The sequence below is a fragment of the Dipodomys merriami genome, unplaced genomic scaffold (assembly GCF_024711535.1).
Source record: "Dipodomys merriami isolate MVZ:Mamm:240054 unplaced genomic scaffold, mDipMer1.0.p SCAF_7, whole genome shotgun sequence".
Classification (NCBI taxonomy): Eukaryota; Metazoa; Chordata; class Mammalia; order Rodentia; family Heteromyidae; genus Dipodomys; species Dipodomys merriami.
This window is the reverse complement of record NW_027206290.1, coordinates 35,296,712-35,324,261: the sequence shown is the minus strand read 5'-3', so window position 1 is coordinate 35,324,261 and position 27,550 is coordinate 35,296,712. Positions and strand designations below refer to the sequence as shown.

Below are 27,550 nucleotides of genomic sequence, written 5' to 3'. Positions count from 1 at the left end.
TCTTTGTGAGTGGAGAGACAATTTTATCAAGCAGAGTGTGAGCAGAGTTATTATGCAATAATGAATCATCTAAGAGATGTCCTTGAAAAAAAGATAGCCTAGTCTTTCCCTTACTGATAAGATGGTACCTCTGACAATGAGCTGTTTTGGCCAGGAGTTGTTATGTTCAAAATTGAGGGGATGAGGGATGCTAGGAGACATGGAGAAGAATGAAGGAAGGGTGATGTTGATCAAGATGCATTGTCCTCACAACTGACATGTTGAATTGAAACCCCTCTGTATAGCAATTGAAAGATAATAAAAAGTATTAAAATAAATTAATTTTGTAAAAGAAACTTAACACACATTCTACAAGTGAGATTTTACTTGCTCCTGGGGTTGCCACTAGATCTGTATTCTATTAATCTTTTATTCTTTCTTCTACTTCTTTTTTTTTAGTGAGGGGGTGAACGTTAACATGGCATCAGGATCCACTGTGATGGCCCCCATTTGTCTAGTGGAAAATGAGAAAGGGCAGCTGATGGTGAACCCCAAGGCAGTTAAGGTTCTTGAAGCGATTACACAGCCTGTGGTGGTGGTGGCCATTGTAGGAATGTATCGTACAGGAAAATCCTACCTGATGAAACGCCTGGCAGGAAACAACCAAGGTGAGTGCTCTCTTAGGACAGGAGCCATTTGCTGGGATCCTTGATAATGCAAGGTAATCATGCTTGTTGTACCATCAAGAAGAATCTGACTCCTGCTAAGGGAAAAACTTGCAATATTTATTAAGATTGACATGAAAGCTTATCATTTTAAATTTATATCATAAGAAATCACCCTACTCCTATAAAAAACAGGAATTTTCCTTATTCCATTGAATGACCTACAAGAATAGTATTCTGGTGCAATCCAACCTTACCTACTCAGTTCCTTTGATTATTTCCTTCTTCCCACTGACATAATTTCGTTAAGACTTTAGAATCAATGCAGATGTCACTCAGTATCCTTTGTTTATAAAAGTGAAATAAATGAAGGTTGTGAGATATAAGGAAAGTAGTAAGAATTGCATTTTCTAGCAAAAAATGATGCTTTATAATTTTTGCTAATTTTATAAGGCCTATAAACCATATAAATAATGTAGAAAAATTGTGTCCCATACTGTCATGTGTATTTCTCATTTTGTTAAATGCCGGGTGATTTTTGTGATATTTTTATTAATTTTTAAATTTTATTATCTTCAAGTCATTACAAAAAGGCATTATCATTCAACAGACCAGTTTATGATTGCAGTGCATCTTGATCAGTGTGAGTGATTTCCTTAAATAAGGTCATTTTATTTGCTCCTTCTTGATTTCCAAAAATCCGTCGCTAGTTCTATCAATCCTTTGCCTATGAAGTTTCCCTTCATTATATTTTATATCTTCTCTTCTAGTTCATTTATTTTAAAGGACAGACTCTCACAGTATTATATTCTCAGAACTTAAAACACACCTATATTAATATTTTTCTCTTTGGTTGCAGGTTTCCAGCTGGGCAGTACAGTGAGGTCTCAAACAAAAGGTATCTGCATGTGGTGTGTGACTCACCCAAGGAAAACAAATTTCACCTTGGTCCTTCTGGACACTGAGGGTCTGGGTGATGTGGAGAAGGTAAATCAAAATCATGGAGAATTCTTTTGGTTGTATTTCTGAACTTACCATATGTCACCTTAATTCAATTTCTATTGGTTAATTCAATTCCTACAACTACAAATCCAGTTATGAATTAAGGCTAAATTGTCTTTTTGCATTACTCTGATAAACTCTAATATTTTGATATATTATTATTCTTTTTAAAAACATTCCCCTTTTTCTGACTCTGTTTTTTGGAAGTGTGTCACTAAGTCTACCCATTCTTTGTTCTTTTATTAGTCCTAGTCATCTAAATCAGGCTTTTGTACATCCTAGACAGTGTTCTACCAATGTGCTACAACCTTAATCTAGTATAGACATCTTAATGTGAGATGGTAGTGACATTAAATTCTGCCTCAGACCCAGGGAGCATGTACAGGTGCTATCAGAGATCTCTCGTAAGGAAGGATTTTCCTCTGCTCTGTCAGCTGCTCATTTACTCAATCATTCATATCAGCATAGACGAAAGTCTATTTATGCTTTGATTTATGCTTTTCTGGAAGGTATTGGGGAATGAACAAAGAAGAGCCTTGCATACATACTAGTTATATGCTTACCACTGAGCTGGATCTGTTCCCTTATACCTTGTTTTTGCTTTGTTCCATCTTTGGATATTGAGAGTTCTTTCAGTTTGTTGTCATGTTATGGTGAAATTTTCTCTGCAGCTGAGAGTATTATACAAAGTAGTAAATATTCACTAATGATATCAATTCTAAGTTCCTATCCTATATTCTGTAGATCCATCAGTGAAAGGTAAGGACCTAGCTCAGGAGCCAACACACGTTTTGTATAACCAGTACAGGTGCTATAAATGTCCAGAAGTGGCCATTAAACCGAACTATATAGGGCAGAGGCTATTTCCTAGGGGTATGGACTCTCAGCACTCACTTATGAGGCCAAGAGGACTTTGAATCTAATACCATAGTACAAATTGCTTTTGTCTAGAGTTACTTACTTCCTTTGTAATTTGGTGGGAGTTGAGTAGTACATAGTTCTATTTTTCTATACTTCATGATCCATCTCATCCTTAATCTTGTTTCTGCTTTATCTTTCAGCCCTTTACACATGCTCACTGCTTCAGCCAAATGATATGAGTATGTGATACATATATATGACTTACACTTTATAATATTTCTCATTTGTCTACTATTGGTTTTACAATGTGTGTGATCTTTTAATCTCTACTTACACATTCTATCAGCTTTTAAAATAAATGAAGCACTTTGAAACAACAGCTATTATTCCAGTGAGACATTCACATGTGTGAAGCTGCAAAGCATTTTTTCCTATTTACTAAAATGGTCAATTTTTTCTCACACAATAAAATTTTCGTGAATTATTGTCAGAGATGATCATCTGGGATACATATATGCATAGAGGTGCATATATGTTGCATTTGTTTATATACAATATATATGATCAAATATAGTTGCTGTAGAGAATAGTTTATGCACATTGACAATATCATTCACTCTAAGGAAACCAAGGCCTGAGGAAGGTCACTGTTAATGAAAAACAAGTATTAACTAAGGATATTTTCATAAACTTTTCTTCTTTGTATTCTCTATTTGAACTGTAGTCCTAAATGAACAATAAATGAAAGAATGAAACAAGTAGACTTCTCTGTCCCTTGCTCTCATGTGCTTTCTAGGGTGATCCAAAGAATGACTGGTGGATCTTTGCCTTGTCCGTTCTACTCAGCAGCACCTTTGTCTACAACAGCATGGGAATTATCAACCATCAAGCCCTGGAGCAGCTGCAGTATCCTTCCTGGAAAAGAATATTCACGATGTATTGAGTTTAGGAAAATGACGACTAACCCTGTTTCTACAAGTGACTCAGTTTTCCTGGTTGAGAAAGGGTACAATACACAAAATGGAATGTTATCAATGGGTTTGTAGGTGAGATCTGAAACTTGTTTATGATGTATGGTGCTTTTCAGTCCTTAGCTAAGATCCCAGCTATGTAACTGAACTAACAGAGCTAATCAAGGCAAAGTCCACTAAGAAGTCTGATGAAATGGATGACTCCGATGAATTTGTTAGTTTTTTTCCAGACTTTGTTTGGGTTGTTCGGGATTTCATTCTGGAGCTGAAGTTAGATGACCAGCCCATCACAGAGGATGAATATCTAGAGAATGCCTTAAAGCTTATTCCAGGTACCAGAGGGAGGCTCGGGAAGGGGAAGCGTTAGTAGGGTTATGGTATATACTAAGCCTTTTTAATCCGCATTGGATGTGCATGCTTATTTGAGATTGGATTGTGCTACAATATGATACACTAATTTTTGAAAGGCAACTGATTCGTTTTAAAAAAATACGACTTTATTTTTAAAATTACATTTTTTACTCTTAAAAATTGCATTTTATAAAATGTAATGTCCATTTCCACTTTGTAGTCCTCTAGTATCATTTATGACACAATTCTCTTATCTATAAAAGTTAAATATACTTCAATAGACCATTTTATGAAATACTACAAGTAAGCCAATATTTTACAGATTTCTATCAGTTCTCATAAATGATGTCATAGAACTTGAAGTTTCAAAATAAAAACCAACAATTCTTTCTAATCTGTTGTACCTGAACATTTAAAATAACATGTTGTAGTGAAATAGTTCATCAACGGAACCATATACAAATACAATATTAACCAAATATGTTTTAGAAAATGTTTTGGTTTCTCATCTGAACAATTAGTAAGTCCACATACACTTCTATGCTTGTTCTGCATTTTCGCTTGAAAATTTTCAAGTGGAATATAAAATCACTAGAATGGGCACAAATACTGGATCAAATTATTTAAGGCCCATTAACATCATGAAAAATTATCCCTATTATAATCCATCCTATAATGTTGAAAGGTCCATTTATTAATTTTGTTTTTTTTGTTTGTTTTTTTTGTTGGTCATGGGGCTTGAACTCGGCCTGGGCACTGTCCCTGAGCTCTTCAGCTCTAGGGGAGTGCTCTACCACTTAAGCCACACCTCTACATCCTAGTAAGTTTTTAAAGTAAGTGCTTCATGTGACAAAATTTAAATTTGGTTAGTATAGAATTACATGTGATAAAATGGATCAATTTTAAATCAAATTGTTTACCACATTGTATTTTACTAATATCTGGCTCATTGATGTTCCTCAATGGAAGAATACTGTGCAGTGAATTCTTAAGAATAATCCCTGATATTTCTTTTGAATAAGGCTGTCAATCTTTTAGTTATGTTCCCTATAATATCAGTCTCTTCATTTGTCACCCTTATACTTAATGAATTATATATTTCACAGTTGTTAAATGTACATATTATCAAAGTAGACTGTTTGGGGCACTTGAAAAAATTATCAATATTTTTAGATATTATTTTATTCAGTCTTCCAACATGTATTGATCAATTCTTTTTTATTTTTATACATTTTTTATTGTACAAATGTTGTATAGTACAGTTACATGAGTAATGTAATGAGTACATTTCTTATCAAGCATTGTTGCCTCCTCCTTTTTTTCCCCCTACAATCCCTTCCCTCCCATCTCCACAACAACACTCATCTACCTCCCCACTCCCTCACTCCTCCTAAATTGTGAAGTTTGTTTTTCAACATAGTGTCTTGTACAACGCGGTTTTTATTTTCTTGCTATTGTTTCTAACATAGTGATAATGTGATTTTTTTTTGCATGTTCCTGCCCCAAAGTATACGGCTGTTCTCACTGTATTTGATATCCGTGCTCTGCATCTTGTATGTATGTACACTTCTCTAAGTTGGGGAGGGGATGGGAAAAAACAAAATGCTTATTGATCAATGCTCTAGTTGTTCACATTGCCACTGTAAAGCTTCATAGATTAATTTAAAGAATGAAGAGATATCCATAATACGTCTAAGTTAATTTTACTCTTCAAAATTTTCAGTGAGAGTAGTCTTTAAGCAATTTGTGGTATGTACTTATACTTGTGAGTGTGTATACATATATACAGATATAAGTATTTGTATATTTCTAACAGCTTTTCTGTTCTGACTTGAATATTATGCATTTTCTTTGACTTGAATATTATCCATCTTCTTTCTAGCATTTTTTCCAGTAGCATCTTACCCTTTGCTGGTATAATTTTATTTTATGTCTTAGATTTCATTTCTGACAAAGATAGAATAGAATCAGAAAACTGCTTCTAACCATTTTGCTTCACTACTCACTAGTTAAACTCTTAACTCAGGAGAATTTTGCCAGAACTAGGGATACTAATCAATTTCCTCCTTTTGTGGACAGATAGATGTCTGATCTTCAATTACTTGTTGCCTTTTGCCTCTGTGCACAAGGTTGGTTGGCAATGAAGTATCATTTTAAGGAGATTTTAAGACAGTGATTTAAAAAATCTCTGGCAATGAAAATACTCAGCCACTTGCCTGATGGCTGTCCTTCCAATAATCAATTTTTCTCCTTTAATTTTTTTACTGTAAATGTTGAAAATGTGTTACTGAATTTGTGTGTTGTCTATAGACAAGTATCTTAATTTTTCTTAGAGATCAACTTTCATTTATAACTGTTAAAATTAGGGCTCGCTACTCTATATTATTCATATATAACTGCATTTTTCATTGACAGTTTGTTATATCCATTATCTCTTTTTTCCTTTCCTATTATTTTATTTTTTATTGTTAAAATTTATTGTGAAAATACGGAGGGGTTACAATTACATGAGCAAGGTAATGAGTACATTTCTTATCAAGCATTGTTGCCTCCTCCTTTGTTTCACCTTCCCTTCCCTTCCCCTTTCCCTTATCCACACAAGCCCACACCACCCCCAATAACTAGTTTATGACTGAGACAAGCAGAAAGTGTCAGACAAGTTGATGTTAGGTGAAATGAACCCCAAGATAAGGATTCAATTTTTTTTCTTTCTTGTGATTGTTTCTAACATATTTATAAGATGATTTCTTTGTTGCTTTGTATGTCCCTCCCCCATGGTATAACTCCTGCTTTCACTGTATTCCTTTTATTTTTTGTAGGCAAGAATCAGAAAATTTGAAATGCCAACTTGCCTAAGGAGTGCATTAGGCATTTCTTTCCAAAACGCAAATGTTTTGTCTTTGATCGACCTACAAAAGAAAAGGAACTCTTAATTCATATTTTTTTTGTTTTTTTTGTTTTTTTTTGGTTGGTCCTGGGGCTTGAACTCTGGGCCTGGGCGCTGTCCCTCAGCTCTTCAGCTCAAGGCGAGCGCTCTACCACTTGAGCTACAGCGCCACTTCCTTTTAATTCATATTGAAGACGTGCCAGAAGACCAGCTGGATTGCAATTTCCAAGTGCAATCCAAAAACTTTTGCTCCTACATCTTTGCCAATGCAAAACCCAAGAACCTGAGAGAGGGAATTATTGTCACTGGGAAATGTGAGTCTTCTTTGCTCCTGGATCTACCTCTCTTCTTAATTCCCTTAAGTAATGCTTTGATTACATTTTTGCATTTGTTAAGCATATAGAAAAATAGTAGTTCATGCTTCATATAATTTCATCTTTCCTAATTATTTTTTGTCTTCATGGAGCTTTATTGAGAGAGACTATATCTTAAGAAACGATTCCACTGATCATATAAGAGCCAACTGATGCTAAAGGTTAATTCCTGTGTTTTAAATTAAGTCACTTGGGAAAGTGTTCTGTATGGATAGAAAAATATTCTGTGAATTTAAACTAGTTATGAAGCATATAAGATGCCAAGTTCCTAAAGGTTCATTGGGAGTTTAAAATCAAAATTCAGTTTAATTCTAGCTACAGGAGTGTTTTCAGGATGTGGACAACATGCACACATAATGTTAAGTTCTGTCACAATGTTCTTCTTAAATTAACATGCACCAGATTTTCATTCCTATTTAGAATTGGGTCCCAAAAGTTAGACAATTTATTCCATTTGTAAACTTCATTCATTTGGCCTGTGTAATCTGATCTTTTTTAACTTTATATGGAATTCTCTAGATAGTATACATTGATCATATTGGTGGTTATTAGTGATTTAAATTACAATGTGTGAATTAAGAGCCTGGAAGAAAAAAATGATTAGGAAAAAGCAGTGCTGCCAGAAGAAATATACTTTGTCAAATTGGATAAAGGAATTTCATATCCTCTACTCAGGAGTCAGTGATTGGGAAGATAATAAATTAAGGTTATCTAGGGCAAAAAATTAGCAAGAAGCTACCTCAATCAGTAACTAGGCATGGTGGCTTGTGTCTGTTAACACAGATATGCAGAAAGCATAAAAAGGAGGCTCACAATTCATGATAGCACAGGTACATACAAAGGATGCTATCCTTAAAATAATATCAGAAGCAAAAGTGGGGCTAGGAATGTGTTGTAGTGGCAGAGTGCTTGCCTAGCATTCATGAAGCCCTGGGTTTGATTCCTCAGTACAACATAAACAGAAAAAGGCAGAAGTAGCTCTGTGGCTCAAGAGGTAGAGTGCTAGCCTTGAGCAAAAGAAGCTCAGGGATAGTGCTCAGGCCCCGAGTTCAAGACACAGGACTGGGAAAAAAGCAAAAAGTGTTGGTGGTGTGGTTCTATTCATATAGCACTTGCTTAGTGAGCTTGAAGCCCTGTGTTGAAGCCATGATATCACCAAAAAAAGTGTGAAAGTTGTTTAAAGTCTTAATGTTTTTCAGAATGCTAATTTTAGAATAAAATAGAAGTGTAGCTTAACGGTTATCCTTAAATTATTGCTCATCCAGGACTGGAACTCTGGTGGAGACTTATGTCAGTGCTATCAACGGTGGAGCAGTGCCATGTTTAGAGAATGCTGTGACTACCCTGGCCCAGCGTGAGAACTCAGCAGCTGTGCAGAAGGCAGCCAACCACTACAGCCAGCACATGGCTCAGCAATTGAGGCTCCCCACTGAGGACCTCCAGGAGCTGTTGGATGTGCATGCAGCCTGTGAGAGAGAAGCCATCGTAGTCTTCATGGAGTTATCATTCAAAGATGACAAGTGGGAGTTTCAAAAAGATCTAATGGTACCATGTCTGCTCTTGGTCTGTCTTTCATGATGTCTTCCCCTTTTAAGACAATGCTTATGCTCATCCTTTTAATCCTATGGATCATTTCCTATCTGTACATTTAGGAGCCTGGAATTTTATGAGTGTGAGGATTCCTACAGGCTGATGGGTACCAGACATTTATCTTTTATTGTTGTATAATAAATTATAATAAGGTTGGCAAGCAAAAAACCCAGGCACCAGGGATTCATGCAGTAATCCTACCTACTCAGATGACTGAGATCTGAGATATCTGGGTAGGAAAGCCCATGATACTCTTATCTTCAATTAAACAACCAAAGTCCAGAAGTGACTCAAATGGTACTAGCCTTGAGCAAAAAGCTCAGGAACAGAACCCAGGCCCTGAGTTCAAGCCCCAGGAACAGTATTTAAAAATGTGCATTTATATATTTATTCCATACCATTGTATACATATGACATATGGTTCTGTATGTCATATGCAATCTTATGCTTATAACATACAGTATATATATATATATATATATATATATATATATATATATATATATATATATCTGTATATATGCCATACAGTCCTGTTTATCAATAGTATAGTGTGTGGATGTTGGATAAGCCAACAAGTGCTCTGTTCAGGGCACCCAAATTAGGTCACAACTTCAGACTCTGCAATCAAGTTGCTGTCAGGATAAAAGCACTTCACACTCTTATGTGTGCATTGCAAGAATTAACAAATGGTTCCAAAACCATGAGCATATGAGAAACTTCAGAAATATTGCAAACTTTTTTTAATGCATTCTTTTTCATTCTTGCAACACACATCCTGAGTTTACTCTCCTTTTAGACACATTCACTTGCTATAGCTTCTTTTATGGCTTTATTGTTGTTCATCACTGGGCTGTTGAAAGAATTGTTTCGGGCCTGTTATTGAATCCCATCATTTTACAGAGAATGAGCCTGGCTCTTAGAATGTGCAGGGACTTACCAATATTACTCAGTTTTCAGAAGTGGTAATGGCTCCTTCCCTTGTCCCTATGTGCTCCGAGGCCTTCACCTTACTTCTTCCATGAAGATCACCATAGAATTTCTTTCTAATGCCTTTATTGTACTGTCTTCCTATCGTCTTAACAGAACACCATAGAGAGAAAGAAGGGAGATTTCATCCTGCAGAATGAAACTGCGTCTGGCAAATACTGCCAGAAGGAGCTGAAGAAAATTTCCCATTCTTTAATGGAAAGAATTTCCAATGGCACTTTCTCTACACCTGGAGGGCATAATTACTACTTGGAAGCCAAGAAGAAGGTTGAACAGGACTATAAGCTAGTGCCCAGGAAAGGGGTAAAGGTGAGGAATAAGGGGATGAATTGCAGTTAGTCAGAGAATCTCATTTATGTATTTGTTTCTTTATTTATTTATATTTTGTTAGTTGTGGGGCTTGAACTCTGGGTTTGGTCTCTGTCCCTGCCCTCTTCAGCTCAAGGCAAGTGCTCTACCGCTTGAGCCACAGCGCCACTTCTAGTTTTCTAGTGGATGTTTTTCTAGTGGAGATAAGGGTCTCATGGAGTTTCCTGTCCTGGCAGGCTTTGAACCATGATCCTCAGATTTCAGCCTCCTGAGTACCTAGGATTACAGGCGTGAGCCATCGGCACCTGCATGGCAATCTCAGTATTAAAGAACACAGAATCATTTGTGAGAAGAATATCTGCATTTTTCCTTCTATATCCACAATTAATTATTTTTCCAGTTAATTCCAGAAACTGCCAGATAGAGTAGGAATTTTTTCCTAGATGAAACCATGCAGTTAATTCTTAATTAAGTTGATGAGATTTGAAAATTAAAGATACCCTTTGTTCTATTCACAAAAAACTGATAGTCTTGCCTCAGATACAAATAGTAAATTGAATTTTACAAGATAAGGTATGTCATGCTGGCATGAACACCAAGTACAAAATAATGGTGGGATTAATATGGTAACAATATTAATAATGTTAATAATGTGTTAATAATGTTTACACATATTCAAAATCATATTTTATGTTTCATTTTGGGTTTTTTTCTTTTTGTTTGATTTAACTCAAGGTGTTTCATGTAGCTTAAGGCTGGTTCCAACTCATATCATTTCCACTTCAGCCTCCTCAATGCTATGATTAGAAGTATGCACAACTAGGTCTCAAATTCGACACACTAATTTGTATCATAAATACTCAGTAACCTGTAATTTCAGACTACGGGGACACGTATAAATAAAATTTCAGAAATATCCTATAAATTACTACTAATGTTATCCAAGTTTTGTAGTTGAGAAATATGAGGCATAGGGAAGCTAATAAGTTGTAAATTCCTAGAGCCTGTACTTGGAAAAACTGCTAGACAGTTCATAGGATAGCATTACAGAACTCTGGAGTTAGCTCAGGAAAGATTACTCCAAGAGTAGAATGAAGGTCAAGATGAATTATCAGAGGATTCCTTGTATTTTAAATCAAAGAATGCAAGTATATTGGTAGAAGAATAGAATGTAGGGATATATTGTTTATTTTTGTGGTACTGGATTTTGAACCTAGGGATTCCTACTTGCTCAGGTAGTGTGCTATCATTGGACCTACGTTTTTTGTTTGGACTCTGCTGGTTATTTTGGAGATAGCAACTCAAGGATTTTTCTGCCTGGGCTTGTTTCAAATGAGGATCTCCTGTATGTTAGTATCTGAATAGTTATGATTTGAAGGCATGATGCACCAGTGCTCAGATAAAGAGTATTCACTTTAGGTACATATGAATCTCATTGATATCCTGGAATAGCAATAGATTTCTCTGTTGCAAAAGAAAAAAAAAGGCTTGAATCTGGTTGCTGGTGGCTCATGCCTATAATTGTAGCTAGTGTAAATAAATAAATAAATACACACACACACACACACACACGCACACAATCTCAGCAGGCTGAGATTTGAGGATTGCAGTTCATAGCCACCAAGAAAATACCTGGTACTGTTATCTCCAATTAACCGCCAGAAGATTAGAAGTAGCAATGTAGTTCAAAATGCTAGAGTGCTAGTTTTGAGCACAGAGATCAGGAACTACAGCCACGCTATTAGTTTAAGCCCCACAATGAATGAAGAAAAGGCTGGAGAGCTAGGGCAGAGGCTGCTATAAAATGTTTCTAACCACTACAAGAGAAATTGGCTTTGCTATAATGGTTCAAGAAGGAACAGACACAGAGGAATCTTGAAAACAATTGAAACTTTACAGGATTTAGAGGGAAATAATATCTGCAACAAGAGAATAGACTTTAGTTGTTTGACATATTCCACTTGTTTATTGGTCTCCTAGGCAAATGAAGTTCTCCAGACATTCCTGAAGTCCCAGGATGCTATAGAAAAATCAATCCTACACTCAGACAAAGCTCTCACTGCTGGAGTGAAGGTCATAGCAGGTACTGGGGAAGGTAACGCTTTCAGAAGAGGGGGTTGGTTCCTGAAAACCTTAACTGATGGACATGAAGATCTTTATGAAAGGAGCTTCCTGTTCTACACTGGAATGTACAAGATGCTAAATCTGAAAAACAAGAGGTCAGGTCTAATCATAGTCAGTGTGGCAGCACATTTCCATGTCATTCTCACATGTGCCTGAGTTTGATTGCTGGAAAAATTCAGAGACAGTTTGGGTTCAGATCCCAGGAGGTTAGGGTTAATGTTTGATTCTTGTTGTTTTTCTTCTCTAAAACCAATGTGGAATAGCTGAGCGGGCTGCAAAGGAAGCAGCTGAGAAGGAGAAGGAGATGCTAAGACAGGAACAGCAGGAGCAGCAGCAAAGGATGGAGGCCCAAGAGAAAAGCTACAAGGAAAATATGGCCCTACTACAGGAGAAGATGGAAAGGGAAAGAGAGAATCTGATCAGAGATCAGGAAAAGAAGCTGGAACACAAGCTGAAGGTGAGTCTGGATGGGGCCTGGGATATATCACTAGGATACTTGTGAGCCTGCCTTTGCCAGCTCCTCCCACCTTCCTGAGAGAATCACAGGGAGCTCGGAGCACATATGTTCTTACTACCCATGAATCAGGAGGAAACATTAGACAAATTGTGTCAAAGAACACTGTGGTCCTGGAGTGTGGGGAAAGAGAGACAGAGACAGAGAGAGAGAGACATCCTTAGCTCCTAGGGTTGTTAAGGGAAAACTCTTGATATTCAGTAAGTTTTATTTTCAAGGTTTACTTTTTCATTTTGTAGATTCAAGAAGATATGCTTAAAGAAGGATTTAAAAATAAATATGATGTTATTGGTACAGAAATACATAAAATGAAAGAGGAGATTGAAACAACCAAGAAAGAGAAGCTATGGGGTGGAAATTCTGAATCTTAATTTTTAAGTTGATTTCGTGCTTTATTTAAAAAGGTCAAAACAACAAGGGGACACAGGAATGGAGGGATGATGAGCAAATACTGTCATTATATTTAACATACATTATATTAAAAATGAACAATGTAATTTTGGGTAGGGACCAGAGGAACAAATAGGGCAAAATGAAGAAAGGGGGAACATTACCCAAGAACCCATAACCTGAGTTATGGAACTCTGACACATTTGTACAACTCTTTAATAACAACAATAAAATTAAGTTTTTAAATATTAAAAACAAAAATATATAGACTACTAATTATCTCAATGGAAATAAAAAAAAGTAACTTGAATATATCAGGGCCTGCTGTACAAAACCTGAACTTAATATCAGTCATATTAGTGTAACTAATAAGCTGAGTAGAAAACATACTGTTAGAAAATACTAGACTATGTAATATATCAAAATTAACAATAATAAAAATTTTTAAGCAAAAAGTATTTCCTAAAGAGGTACATGAAGTCCTGTAGAATAAAAATCAGAAAAACTCTTTAAATTATTACTAAAATATTAATTTTAGATTGATAGGATCAAAGTGTAGATGATTCCTAAGTCAATATGTCAATATACTGTGATTCAAAGAAATATGTAACACAAATTTTCAGGAAGTATATTTTAATATTTATTTGTCAGATTACAAATATTAAAATTCCCTCTATAGGCAAAACTGAAAATTTAGCAAAATAAAACCCCAAGAATTGTGTACTCAAAAGTGGTGAGGTGAAGGGGACGTGGGGTAGATTAATCAACAGGAGAAGAGAGGGAGAATGCAGTCAAGAATGTAATGTATAACCTACAAAACTAAAAAGAATGAGAGAAGGGGGTAAAAAAAGGAGGACAAGAAAAGGATAAGATAAAGGAGGGTGACTTTGATCAAATTATATTTTGTTCAGAAACTGATCCTTTGTACAACTACGTAAACATAATCATAAAAAGAAAAGGTATGAACGAAACAACCAAGGAAATTCTAGAAAATTAAAAGATGGATCAATTAGAGAGCAAGAGCTCCAACCATGTTCTAGAGTCCAACCCATAAATAGCATAGTGGCACCAGCCTCTGAACATTTCCATAGGAGTAAAAAACAAAATCTAGGTGTATAGGTATTGTAGAATCATGTATGCAATGAATTTCAAATTTCATTTGGCCACAACAAATTTAAAAATCTCTCTATTGGTGTGTGTGTGCGTGTGTGTGTGTGTGTGTGTGTGTGTGTGTGTGTGTGTGTGTGTGTGTGTGTGTGTGTGTGTGTGGTATAAATAACCACACTAATGGAGAGGCTTCAAAAAAGAAATCTACAGAGTTATGTCATTAGATAATAAAGTAAGGATAGTAATTTTAAAAGTCAGTGCTATAAAGAACATCCACCTTGAAATAATGGAGCAAATATGTAAGAAGGAATTGAAGCTTCATTGCAAATGAGTTGTGCAAAAAAAATTTCTGAGAAGCCAGTGCCCACTATAGATCCATCAGGAATATCAAATTTTGGTTTTGATTTGACCCTGGTTTAGCAAAGATTTGGGAGAACAGGAATTACTTTCTCATTGCCGGTGAAAGTGGTAATGTGATGTACACTTGTATATCAAAGGGTTAAATGCAGAAGCCTGTGCTCCATTTCAGAATTATGTGGTAGATTGCCCCTGTGCCAATATATATACAAAGGCATACGTTTTCTGGCAGACAATTGGATATACCTGTCTGTCTGGTATTAGTACGGTTAGTACTAGTATATGTTTAGTATGATACTCACTTACTACTTAGTCAAAAAGAAATAAAGATGAGAACAGAAAACAAAAGTTAGCAAACATTTGCGGGATTGAAATGATCCCGCTTACAGGATGGACTTAATGTTGTGGAAAATGACACCAGTCAGTTCAACAGGAAGAGTGTGGCTATCACAACAACCGAAGAAGCACAGGTCTTCATCCTCATCTTTCTTTCCATATGTATTCTCTATAAAGCCTGGGATGATGACTACAAATGGTTTTCAAATTCCTACCACATTTGTATAAAGTTAGTGAATTAGAAGAAAACATTCTCTTCAGGTCCAACTGAAAGGTTTTTGGATCCCTCTCAGCTGTTTTGCTGAGGACTTTGATGAACTAAACTTGTGTCAGTTACATATGTTATTTTTGGATTCTAGGATTTTTCACACAGTCTATCGAGTTCTTTAAATAGCCCAGTTTTCATATCTAAACTGTGTCTTTTCCAGAGTCTGTTCCTCTTTATGTTCTCCTACTTCAAACCTTGAACTGCATGTGTGATTCTTGAACTATGGTATCATTAATCCTTTCTTGGAACTATAAAAATGATCTCTCCTGCCACCTCCCAATGCCATGTATTTGGTCTTGATTACTAATTATTTTTTAATGGCTAGATACTATTCAGAACAAATACCCTAGTTATTCTAGATAACTTTTTCGAGCAAAGTACTCACTGAAAAGCCAGAAAGGAACTTGACATAAGAGACAACCATAGAGAGACCCCAGGCTCTCACAGCTGAGGCACCACCAAACTGCTACTGTCATCTCTGCAAATGCACCTGGGAGTCCCATGCAGCCACACCCAAGGCTGCATGCCACCTGACACCTCCAGCTGCTTCTGTTGCAGACCAGCATGCCACCAACTCCCCTACCCCCAGAGTCCACACCAGCATGCTGCATGAACCCCGATGCACTCCTCCCAGTGCCAAGTCTCCCCACTCCGCCACAGAGGAGACCCTTCAGCATCAGCACAGCCACCCCCCCACCTGCACCTGCCAACACCCAGACCCTCTAAATGAGAACCTGCCAACTCCATCCAACCCACCACAGCACAGGCTTTGTGTCCAGCACACCAGCAGCTACAGATCTTGTGAGTAACCCAACCGGGTCCACTCCCTGGAAGGCAATTCCCTGTGGAATTCCAAAGCCCTCTGACCCAAGCCCCCTTCCAAAAGTGAGGGAACATACCAGAACAGAACATGGACATAACTTCTGTTCCTAAGGTTCCTGTGGCTACCAGGGAAAGCCTGGGAATACAGCTGCAGGCCTGTGATAGCAGCATACAAACCTGAAACCCCCAAAAGTCCCATCCACCAGACCTGAGAGTGGGACTGTAGATAGCAGGGAGCCTCCCCCATCAAGAGGCCATCTGCTCCCAACCAAGCCACAAGGAAGGTGGACTACAGCAAGGTATACAAGGTTCTATCAGGAATCTGCTCTGAGGACTACGGGGAGACAAGCTTCCTCAAAGAACCCAAAAAATATATTCTTTAGATTTTTTTTGTTTGTGTTTAGTTTTGTTAGTTTTTTTTTTTTTTTGGTCTGTCGTGGGTGCTGAACTCTTGGCCTGGGCACTGTACCTCAGCACTTCAGCTCAAGGTTGGTACCCTACCACTTGAGCCACAGCACCATTTCCAGCTTTTTCTGCTTATGTGGTGTTGAGGTATCAAACTCAGGGCCTCATGCATGTGAGCCAACCACTCTACCACTGAGCCACCTTCCCAGGCAGTTTTGTTTGTTGTTAGGTCAGATCATTTGTTGTTTGTTTTTATTTCTATGTGTTAATTGTATTGTGATTTAGGATTTGCTATTCCACTTAAAGCTTCTATTTGTCATTATTATTTTTTTCTTTCACTTTTCAATCTCCTAATTTGTAAGGATTTTTTCCTTCATTCTTTTGTTCTCACTCTCCTCTTCTCCTTTCTCTCCACATTATACTACAACACCATCAGAGCTACCCTTCCCAGTTCTATACACAAACTAAGGTCTCCTTCTATGTGTGTAAACAATAATTATAGGAGTTGACTTAGATTCAGCGATTCTCCAATAATATCAGAATAATCTTTCTCTAATCTCAGTAAGTCTCCCAAATACACTTATATATAATTTCTTTTTCTTACCTTCATCTGGATCTCTAATCTACTCCCTACATAACCTTTCTTCGAATTCATTTCCACCACTTATACTCGGTAACATGGTCTGGATCTCTAAGCTACATAACAATTCTTCGAATTCATTTCCACCTCTTATACTTAGTAACAAGGTCTATATTCTCCTACTAACTATACATATCCCTCCCCTAATCTGTTCTGACCCCTCTACTATCATTATACTCAAGTTCTCTTCTGAATTTGAATTCATATCTCTCTAATCTTAACTCTTCACTTCTCCATCTGCTCCAGCCCATTGATCCCTAATGGTTTATATCAGACTCAACTTACAGTTGGTTCTATATTTGACAACAAAATTGGTTCCATTTGAATATTTTGAGTACAAGGGGCCCATCTTGTTAACTCTAAGGAGCAGACTACTTATCAGCCAAACCCAGGTTGTCTCAAAAGTTGCAACTATACATAATCTTGACCCCAAAGCCACAATATCCCTCTCTAAGCAAAGAAAAAGAGAGCTAAATAGGAAACCACCTACACATAACTTTGAAACCCTAAGATCTATACACCTACACAGCACCAGGTCGGCTCTGGTCCAAAAAAAAAAAGACTGTTTTACTGTCGCACCAGTGTAGTTCTTGTCTCCAAATGGGTAGAGCTAACCACCAAAACACAAGCAACATGGTCAATCGACAAATCCAAACACCATCTCCCCATAAACAAGCTACAGAGCAGTCCTAGAATGACCTAGTGGATAATGCTCAAGATAGATTAAAAGCATGGTTGGTAAACCTGTTCAATGAAAAATTGGAAAACCTGCATAGGGTTATCAGAAAATGTGATGAGGCCAACCATAAGCTAATAGATGACTTCATGGCCTCTACACATAAAAAGATAAAGGAACTCCAGCAGAGGGAGAAAGAAGCTAATAAAAAGATAGGAATCCAGATTAAGTAGTGGAAATAAAGGTCTGCGGACCAACTTCAGGAGGTAAAGCAATCTATTCAAGACTTAAAAGAAAACCTTAATAAGGAGCAGGCCACTATTAAGAAAGACCAGCAAGCAGCAAAGGTGTTAGACACTGAAGTAAAAAGCCTTCAAAGTAGAATGGAGGAGGCTGAAGAAAGAATATCAGAGGCTGAAGACAGTTTAGAGTACATAGAAAAAGAGCACACAATTATTCATTACAAAACTAAGAAGCATTACAGATCACTGCAGGAATACAGGATACATTCAGAAATCCTAATTTGAGAATAATAGGTATACAAGAAGGCCTGGAGAGGAATGCCAATGGATTAGAAAATATAGTCAACAGAATTCTAGTAGAGAACTTCTCAAATATACAAAAGGACAGGCCCACCCAGATACAAGAAGCCTTTAGAACCACAAATAGACAAGACCAGAACAGGTCATCCCACAGCCACATTATAATCCTTACCAGCTCAATAGCCACTAAAGAAAGAATACTTAAAGCTGTCAGGGAGTAAAGAACAATCACATATAAATGTAACCCAATCAGAATTCCCTCAGACTTCTCAGCAGACACCATAAAAGCAACGATGGTCTGGAAAGAGGTATGCCACACTCCAAAGTCAAATAACTACCAAGCAAGAATAATCTACCCAGCTAAGCTCTCATTCATAGAAGAAGGACAAATGAAAACCTTCCACAGAAAGGAAAATCTGAAGTAATATATCTCTACCAAACCAACTCTCCAAAAAATCCTCAAAGTCATTCAACATATAGAAAAACAACAAGAACTGATTATAGGCAATGAACCAGTCCACAAACAGAGAAATACATAATAATAACAAGAGCACCCAAGGCACAGTTTCCTCCCCCAAATATGGATACAAACGAAAGGGTAGACAAACACCTCTCAGTCCTAAACCTTAATATTAATCGTCTTACCTCTCCAATTAAGTGACATAGGTTGTCCAGTTGGGTCCAAAAGCAAGATCCTTCTATCCGCTGTCTTCAAGAGACACACCTTGCCCACAAAAATAAAACTATTCTGAAAGTGAAAGGCTGCAGTAAACTATATCAAGCAAATGGACCTCATAAACAGGTGGGAATTGCAATCCTAATATTAGATAAAATAGAATTCAAATTAAAATCAAGGAGAACTGATAAAGAAGGTCACTACATCCCAATTAAGGGATCTCACCTTCAAGAGGATATTACGATTCGAAACATCTACTTACCAAATAACGGAGCACCAAAATTTATCCAAGAAACACTACTTTCCTTCAAATATCACTTTGATCCAAAGACATTAATTGTGAGGGACTTTAATACACCACTATCCCCACTAGATAGATCAACCTGGAAAAAACAGAACAGAGAAACCTCGGATCTTAAAATCTGCATAGATTAACTAGACTTAATGGGCATGTACCGAATATCTCACCCAGCAGCATCAGATAACACCATCTTCTCAGCAGCACATGGAATATTCTCCAAAATAGACCACATTCTAGGCCACAAAGCAAATTTGTCCAAATTCAGAAACATCAAAATGATACCCTGCATTCTCTCAGACCACAAGGGAGTTAAATTAGAATTGAACACCAAAAGCCACCAAAGAAAATCCTGTAACACATGGAGGCTGAACAACACACTGTTGAACCATTAATGGGTCATGGAAGAGATTAGAAAGGAAATTCGAATGTTTATGATATTCAACAAAAATGGTCACACAAATTACCAGCTCCTTTGAGACACAGCCAAGGCAGTACTCAGAGGCAAGTTTATAGCTCTGAGTTCCTACATCAAGAAATTGGAAATACCTGAAACCAACAATTTAATAGGCATCTAAAGCTCCTTGATAAAGAACAACAAGCTAAACCCCAATTCAGTAGATATAAACAAATAATTAAAATTAAATCTGAATTAAATAAGTAGAGTTCAAAAAAACTATAGCAAGAATTAACAAAACAAAGAGTTGGTTCTTTGAAAAATATTAATAAAATTGACAGACCCTTAGCAAATCTTATGAGCAAAAATGGAGAACACACCCAAATATACAAACTCAATGATGAGAATGGAAACATCACTACTGAAACAGCCAAGATTCAAAATATAATAAGGGGATAATTCTCAAAACTTTACACTAATAGATTTAAGAACCTGAAAGTTATGTACAAATTTCTAGCAAATATTGGTATGCCCAAACCATACCAAGATAATTTAAAACAACTTAAAAGACCCATATCAAGCATGGAAATAGAAGCAGCAATAAAAGGCCTCTTAGCCAAAAGTCCAGGACCAGATGGATTTACAGCTTAATTCTACATGGCTTTCAAAGCAGAACTCACAACAATATTTTTCTATCTCTTTAATGAAATGGAAAGCAAAAATTCACTACCACACTCTTCTTATGAAACTAGCATAACCCTCATCCCAAATCCAGGCAGGGACTCATCAAAGAAAGAGAACTATAGACCCATTTCTTTAATGAATATGGACGTAAAACTTCTCAACAAAATCTTGGTTAATAGACTTCAACAACTCATCAAAAGAATCATACACCATGATCAAACAGGATTCATTTCAGGGATGCAAATCTGGTTCAGTATGTTCAAAACAATTAATATGATTCATCACATCAGCAAGAGCAACGATAAGGGCCACATGGTTATCTCAATAGATGCAGAAAAAGCATTTGACAAGATCCAATACCCCTTTAGGATGAAGGCTCTGGAAAATCTAGGAACCATAGAACATTTCTCAAGACACTAAAGGGTATAAATGACAAACCTATAGCCAGCACTATACTTAAGGAGAAAGAGTTAAAGCCATTTCCTCTATACTCAGGAACAAGACAAGGGTGTGCACACTCACCATTCCTCTTCAACTTAGTATTAGGATGCCTAGCTACAGCAATAAGACAAGATGAAAACATAAAGGGGATCCAAATAGAGAAGGATGAAGTAAAACTCTCCCTCTTTGCAGATGACATGATAATGTATTTAAAGAGTCCCATGGACTGTACTCCCAAGTTACTTGAGCTGATCAGAAACTTTGGTAAAATAGCAGGGTATAAAATTAACCCTCAGATATCAATGGCTTTTCAAGATGCCAATAATGAGAAGAGCACAGCTGAACGGTGAGTGAAACTACTCTCTACGGTTCTATTGCTCAGTCTCTGTCCAGACTCGTGCCACGCCAGAGAGCTCCTATGGCCTTTAGTCGAAAGGCTGGTCACCTCTGGAGCCAAGGACGCTTGGTTTTGGGGGCTTGGCCATTTCTCTCTAGAGAGCTCTGGGGGAAGTGAGCATGCTGCTTATGCCTGGTCAGCTCTCCTTCACTCACGAAACTGACACTCCAACACATTTAATGTGGTGCTGCAAGACAAGCCTTAGCCATGAAACCTCTTTGAAATGCCTCCTGTGTACCCTGGAAAGCCAGAACTTTTATGCCATTCTCAGGTTTCAACGGTTTTTGCCACTGCAATGGTAAATGCTCAGACATCTGTTGACTTTCAGGCTCTCTTAGCTCTTTTTCTGTCAATCCTCTCCTACTTTCCCTAGCTCTCTCTTTCACTTTTCTACAATGTTTTGGCTTGTGCCCTGAAGAGGGCAAAGCAGGCTGGGTCCTGGGTCTCCCCTCAAGGTTCCCTCTCAAAGGCTAGCCACTCTAGGTTTGAAAATTGTCAGAGTTTCCATTTGTTCAGGTTTTCTTTGCACTTTTTCAGAAATTTGCCATCTTGAGTTCACCATCTTGGCCACATGGTGGGTTAAGGGTTTGGTCACATCTGAAACTTAACCCCCAACAAGCTTACTACTCCTCCACCCATTTTTTGCTGCCTCTTCACTGGCCCTTGTAACTGAGGCCCAACCATCTGATGTGCTTTGTTAGCAAAGATGTCTAAACATTGTTGTCAAAAAGTTTAGGTTTTGAGTGTTGCCTTTTTTGTTTGGTCTTGTGTATTCTACTACCAACCACATGGTTCTAGATATTGGGCAAAATAATGTCATAGTACTACTGTCATTCATTTTTGGATGCTGTAATACATAATGTACTCAGTGTGTATGTGTATGTGTGTATGTCTGTCTGTGTAAACATGTTATCTGTCATTGTAATCAAGTTATTGGTCTTAAATTGCCTGAGATTTCTGAGGTCTGTCCAGTTTAGATTTGGAGTTCAGTGTCAGCCAGTCTACATGCAGTCCAGATCCAGTCCATCTCTTCCAACCTGGAAGACAGGCCTCACTCCTGCCTAGACCATCTTGACTACCTCCACCATGGTAAAAGTAGACTGGAGTCTTGCTTGCCTTCATCACATGCAGCTGATTCCTGGTAAAAGATTGCTTTGGATTTGCAAAAGCTAAGGCACTTTCTGTAACTTTGGTTAACTAAGCACTGTTAGGGTTACCAGAAAGAAGTCTTTGCGCTTTAGGAAGATGGCGGAGGACAAGCTGGAGTCTAAGTAAGCTCTCGCATAGAAAGCAGTTTTAGAGTTCCAGTAAACAGTTCTAAGTCAGAGAATTACACCAAGTGAGTCACCACAGGACAGAGAGTTTGGCCAGAGAAGGAAACCCAGGCAAGGAGACACTTTTGAGCCCTTGCCAGTAGTCGCCAAGGCGGCGGCAGCTGTGGTGGTGGCAGGCGAGTGCAGCTGCCATACTTGAGCAACAGACAGTCCGGGATGAAGGAGCCAGACACAGCAGGCGAGCAGATTCTACTCAACACCAGCAAGAACCGACAAGGAGCAGACATCTTCATCCTGCAGTTCGCAGACCAGAGACGACCCAGGAACTAAGACTTGGCGTGAGTAGAAGCCTGACGTCCTCACTCCTTCTCAGGGAGCAGAGGAAGGAAAGCCACCCCTCCCCCTCCAGCACCGGTGATCTCCATCTTGGATACCGACAAAGCTCAGAGGAGCTGCTAGCTCCAGCTCAGGCCTTGGAATAAAACGAGTCATTTAGCAGGTCACAAGAACTTAACGGCGACATGACCTGCCAGACTCAGCTCCACCCAGGGAAAAGTCACCCAGCTCGGGCGTCAGCCCGAGGAGTGGGCTTCTTCACTGGGTAATCAGAGCCAGAGGCTGCCCCTCCCTCTAGCAGCCTCAACAAGCAATTGAAAAGCAGTAAACAGAAACCCTGAGAATGGCTCCAGGCTGGGCTCTGTGAGGTTTTCACAAACCAGCCCCGGAAAAGGTACCAGAACCTAGCCTCATCACTGCATCCCCCTCTTTTGTGATACTCAAAGCAGATCTGTCTCCCAATGAACTAGCCTGGGAGGAGGATCGCCAAATCCTGGGTAAAGCAGAGCATTTTACTGCCTGTTCGAACAAACTGACTTAAGAACCCAACCAAGCCACAGGACCACAAGCAGACCAGAGAATCCAACAAGAGGCTGGTTATGGACACAAGGGAGATACAGGATCTTTCCCACTCCTCCCCCCCAAAAAAAATCAAAGAAATTTTTGGGTTTTTTTGTTTTTTGTTTCTTTGTTTTTTTTTCTTTTTTCTCTTCTTCGTCTTCTTCTTTATTTTTTTTTTAGTTTTTATTTTTGGTACCTTATATAAAAAAATATTTTTTTCTTTTCTAAAACTTTTTTCAATATTTAATCATTGCCTTTTTTGATAAAAAAAAATGTTTTCCAGAAAGTTTCTTTTCCTCTTATAATTTTTATTTTGGGGATACGGGAGTGTGCATTTTTGCTTTCTTTTTTGGTCTTCTTACTCTTTTTTTTTCTCTTTTTTAAATTATCTTTTTGTGTTTGGTTTAGCTCTACTGAACTTCTCATCTTTTTCTTCTTCCTTTCTTATCCTTTTCACCTTCTCCTCTCTTTCGTTCTTCTTTATGTGACTTAATTTATTACACAGGTCAAAACCTCTAAGACTTAAATTCCCTAATAGCAGTACTACCTCTTTATACCTGTATAATATTTTAAGCATTTTTATTTTTAAGTTTTTCACATCTGTTTATATCCTTCCCCTTCACTCAATAAATTTATGTTCTTATCAAAATAGATTGTTATCGAATCAATGTAATTTTATTAATTTCTACCTTTCTATTTTTTCTGGTCTCTTTTCTTTTCCCACTCCCTTTCTTTTTTTTTCTTTTTTTTCTCTCTCTCTACTTTCATCCTACCCAACCTATTTCCTGCTTTGAGATTAAGACTTAGTTAACTCCCCCAGAGCCTCCCCACATCAATCTATTCCTATTTTTTTACCCACATCTCTACCTAACCCTAATAATTTCTGGTCTTCCAAATTCTTCTTTGCGGTTCGTAGCCCATTAACGTATAGTTGTTTGATGTTGAATAGATGTATCTGTTGAACTAGATTGTATCTGTGGATTATTGACTGTGCAAATTCAGACTTGGGTTGATGCTTGCCTTAAGATAGTGTTCTAGCACAGAACTGGTGCTATTTTCATCTCAAATGGGCAGAGTAAGCCAGAAAAACACAAGAAAAATGGCAAATCCGGGTATCTCAATTCCCAATCCCGATAATCAGGGGACAGAACAGAAAATGAATAATCCAGAGGAGAATTCCCAAATAGCTCTACAAACACTGCTGGCAAACATGATGAATCAAAAGATTGAAAGCATACAAAGGTCTCTGTATGAGCATGATAGGGAGAGAGAGGAGGCATTCCAAAAGTTTATACAGGAATATCATAAGCATAAGGAAGCTACGCAAAAGCGGATACAGGATTTGCATGAGCAGCTTGAGAATACTCAAAGAGAAAGACAGGAATGGTGTGAACAGGCTGAGAATACTCAAAGAGAACTACAGTAGTCCCATGAACGGGAGGAAGCTTATCAAAGAGTAATACAGGAATTGAGAGAGCACGAAGAGAATACACAAAGATCACTAAAGGCATTCATGGAATCCATTAACAAAGAGCTGAAGGAAGTCAGGGAGACCACAAAGGGAATGCTGAATGGAACCCAACAGAAGGAATGGGAGTCCAAGGAAACCATAAACAATCAACTAAATGATCTGAGAATAAACACTGAACATCAAATTAAGGAAGTAAAGAAGTTCATACAAGATCTAAAACAAAGCTTCAACAAAGAACTTGAAGCCATCAAAGCTGACCAATTAGAAGGAAAAGAGATAAAAAACAAAGTAGAAAATCTTGACAGCAGGTTAGACCATGAAGAAGATCGAATCTCAGGGATTGAAGACAGCCTAGATAGTATAGAGAAAGAACATACAACCATCCAAGACAAGTCCAAGAAATATGATAGATCTATCCAACACTTGGAAGACACCTTCTGAAGGCCTAATCTAAGGATAATGGGTGTAGAGGAGCACCTAGAAACAGAAGTCAATGGCCTAGGAAATTTGTTTAACAGGATCCTAGCAGAGAACTTCCCAAACATGCAAAAAGATAGGCCTATTCACATACAAGAAGCTTTTAGAACTCCAAACAGACCAGACCAGAATAGGACATCCCACTGTCACATTATACTCCACACAGGATCAACTCAGACCAAGAAAAAGATCCTTAAAGCTGTCAAGGAGAAAAGATTAATCACCTATAAAGGAAAACCAATTACAATCACCTCAGATTTCTCAGCAGAGACAATCAAAGCAAGAAGAGCCTGGAATGACGTATGCCATGCCCTAAAAACAAACAACTATCAACCAAGAATACTGTACCCAGCTAAACTCTCCTTCATAACTGAAGGCCAAATAAAAACCTTCCATAGCAAAAAAAAATTGAGCCAATACATCTCCACCAAACCAGCCCTACAAAAGATTCTTAAAGATGTCCTACACATAGAAAACCAACAAGACTACAATAAAGGTCAAGAAACTGCACCCAAACTGAGAATCCAAGAACCATAGGAAGAACCCAGTTTTCGCAACCCCCAAGAAGGTAGATAACATGGCAGGAACTCCCAAATACCTCTCAGTCCTTTCTCTTCACCTTAACGGACTGAACTCTCCAATCAAGTGACATAGACTGTCTAGTTGGATTAAAAAAAAGATCCTTCCATCTGCTGCCTTCAGGATTCACATCTTGCCCATAAAAACAAACACATTTTCAATGTTAAAGGTTGGAACAAAATCTACTAAGCAAACAGCCCCCATAAACAGGCAGGAGTTGCAATCCTAATATCAGATAAAATAGACTTCAAACTAAAACTCGTAAGAAGAGATAAAGAATGTCACCACATACTAATTAAGGGATCTCTCTTTCAGGATGATACTACAATTCTAAATATCTACTTGCCAAACAATGGAGCACCCAAATTTATCCAAGAAACACTACTTTCCCTCAAATCCCATATAACTCCAAAGACATTAATTGTTGGGGATTTTAACACACCACTCTCCCCACTAGATAGATCAATTCGGCAAAAACTCAACAGAGAAACCGCAGATCTAAACAGATGCATACATCAACTAGATTTTACAGACATCTACGGAACATTTCACCCAGCAGCATCAGAATATACTTTTTTCTCAGCAGCACATGGAACATTTTCTAAAATAGACCACATTTTAGGCCACAAAGCAAACTTGTCTAAATTCAGAAACAATGAAGTTATACCTTGCATTCTCTCTGACCACAAAGGAGGAAAATTAGAACTCAACACCAAAAGCCACCAAAGAAAGTCTGGTAACAGACTAAACAACACACTGCTGAATCAATAGTGGGTCATGGAAGAGATTAGAAAGGAAACTCAAGTGTTCATGCTACTCAACAAAAATGAACACACAAATTACCAACTCCTCTGGGACACAGCAAAGGCAGTACTCAGAGGCAAGTTTATAGATCTGAGCTCCTACATCAGAATTAAATGAATTAGAATCCAAAAAAACTATAGAAAGAATCAACAAAATAAAGAGTTGGTTCTTCGAAAAAATTAACAAAATTGACAGACCCTTAGCAAATTTTATCAGAAAAAGAAGAGAACACACCCAAATAAATAAACTCAGAGATGAGAATGGAAACATCACCACGGAAACAACCAAGATTCAAAACATTATAAGGGAATAAGGGAATAAGGGAATGCGGGAAGCTTGAAGCCCAATAAAGAGGACTCTCAGAAAGGCAAAGAAAGGTGTTCTGGGAAGTTCACTTGATTGCTCCAATCCTTGCTTTAGCCATTGATCAGGCTAGTTTTATTTGTTGATACCTCTGTCTCATCCCCTACATGGTCATCCCCTCTGCAGGCTGCTTCCTTCCTGCCTATTCCCAAAGAGCTTAGGCAGAGGATCACAGTCTGGGCATGTGCACACACACACTTGTCTTTCCTTTAAGGATAGAAAAGGTGAACCAGAAATCTGTGGGAGTATGGAGGTGTTGAGCTGCTTCAATGTTGTCATGAGCAACAAAATGTCTTCCCTTGTGTTCTGCTTATCTAGTATCAGGTGGAAATTCACAGCATCCACTTTGCATGGCCCTGAGAACTGACTATTGCCTAATTAGTGGATTTGTCTCTGAGATCTGCAAATACTTGGAAATGTTCTTGCTTGGGGAATGTGTTTTTTCTGAACTTCTTTTCTTTTTTTTTTTTTTTTTTTTTTTTTTTTTGGGTCCGGTCATGGGGCCTGAACTCTGGGCCTGGGCGCTGTCCCTCAGCTCTTCAGCTCAAGGCTAGCGCTCTACCACTTGAGCCACAGCGCCACTTCCGGCTTTTTTTCTTATGTGGTGCTGAGGAATCGAACCCAGGGCCTCG

At 37.9% G+C, this 27,550-nt stretch overlaps 1 pseudogene; it reads left to right on the top strand.

The window, feature by feature from the left end:
- Positions 1-457: 457 nt before the first annotated feature.
- LOC138817096 (guanylate-binding protein 7-like) lies at positions 458-20,182 on the top strand (annotated as a pseudogene).
- Positions 20,183-27,550: the final 7,368 nt, after the last annotated feature.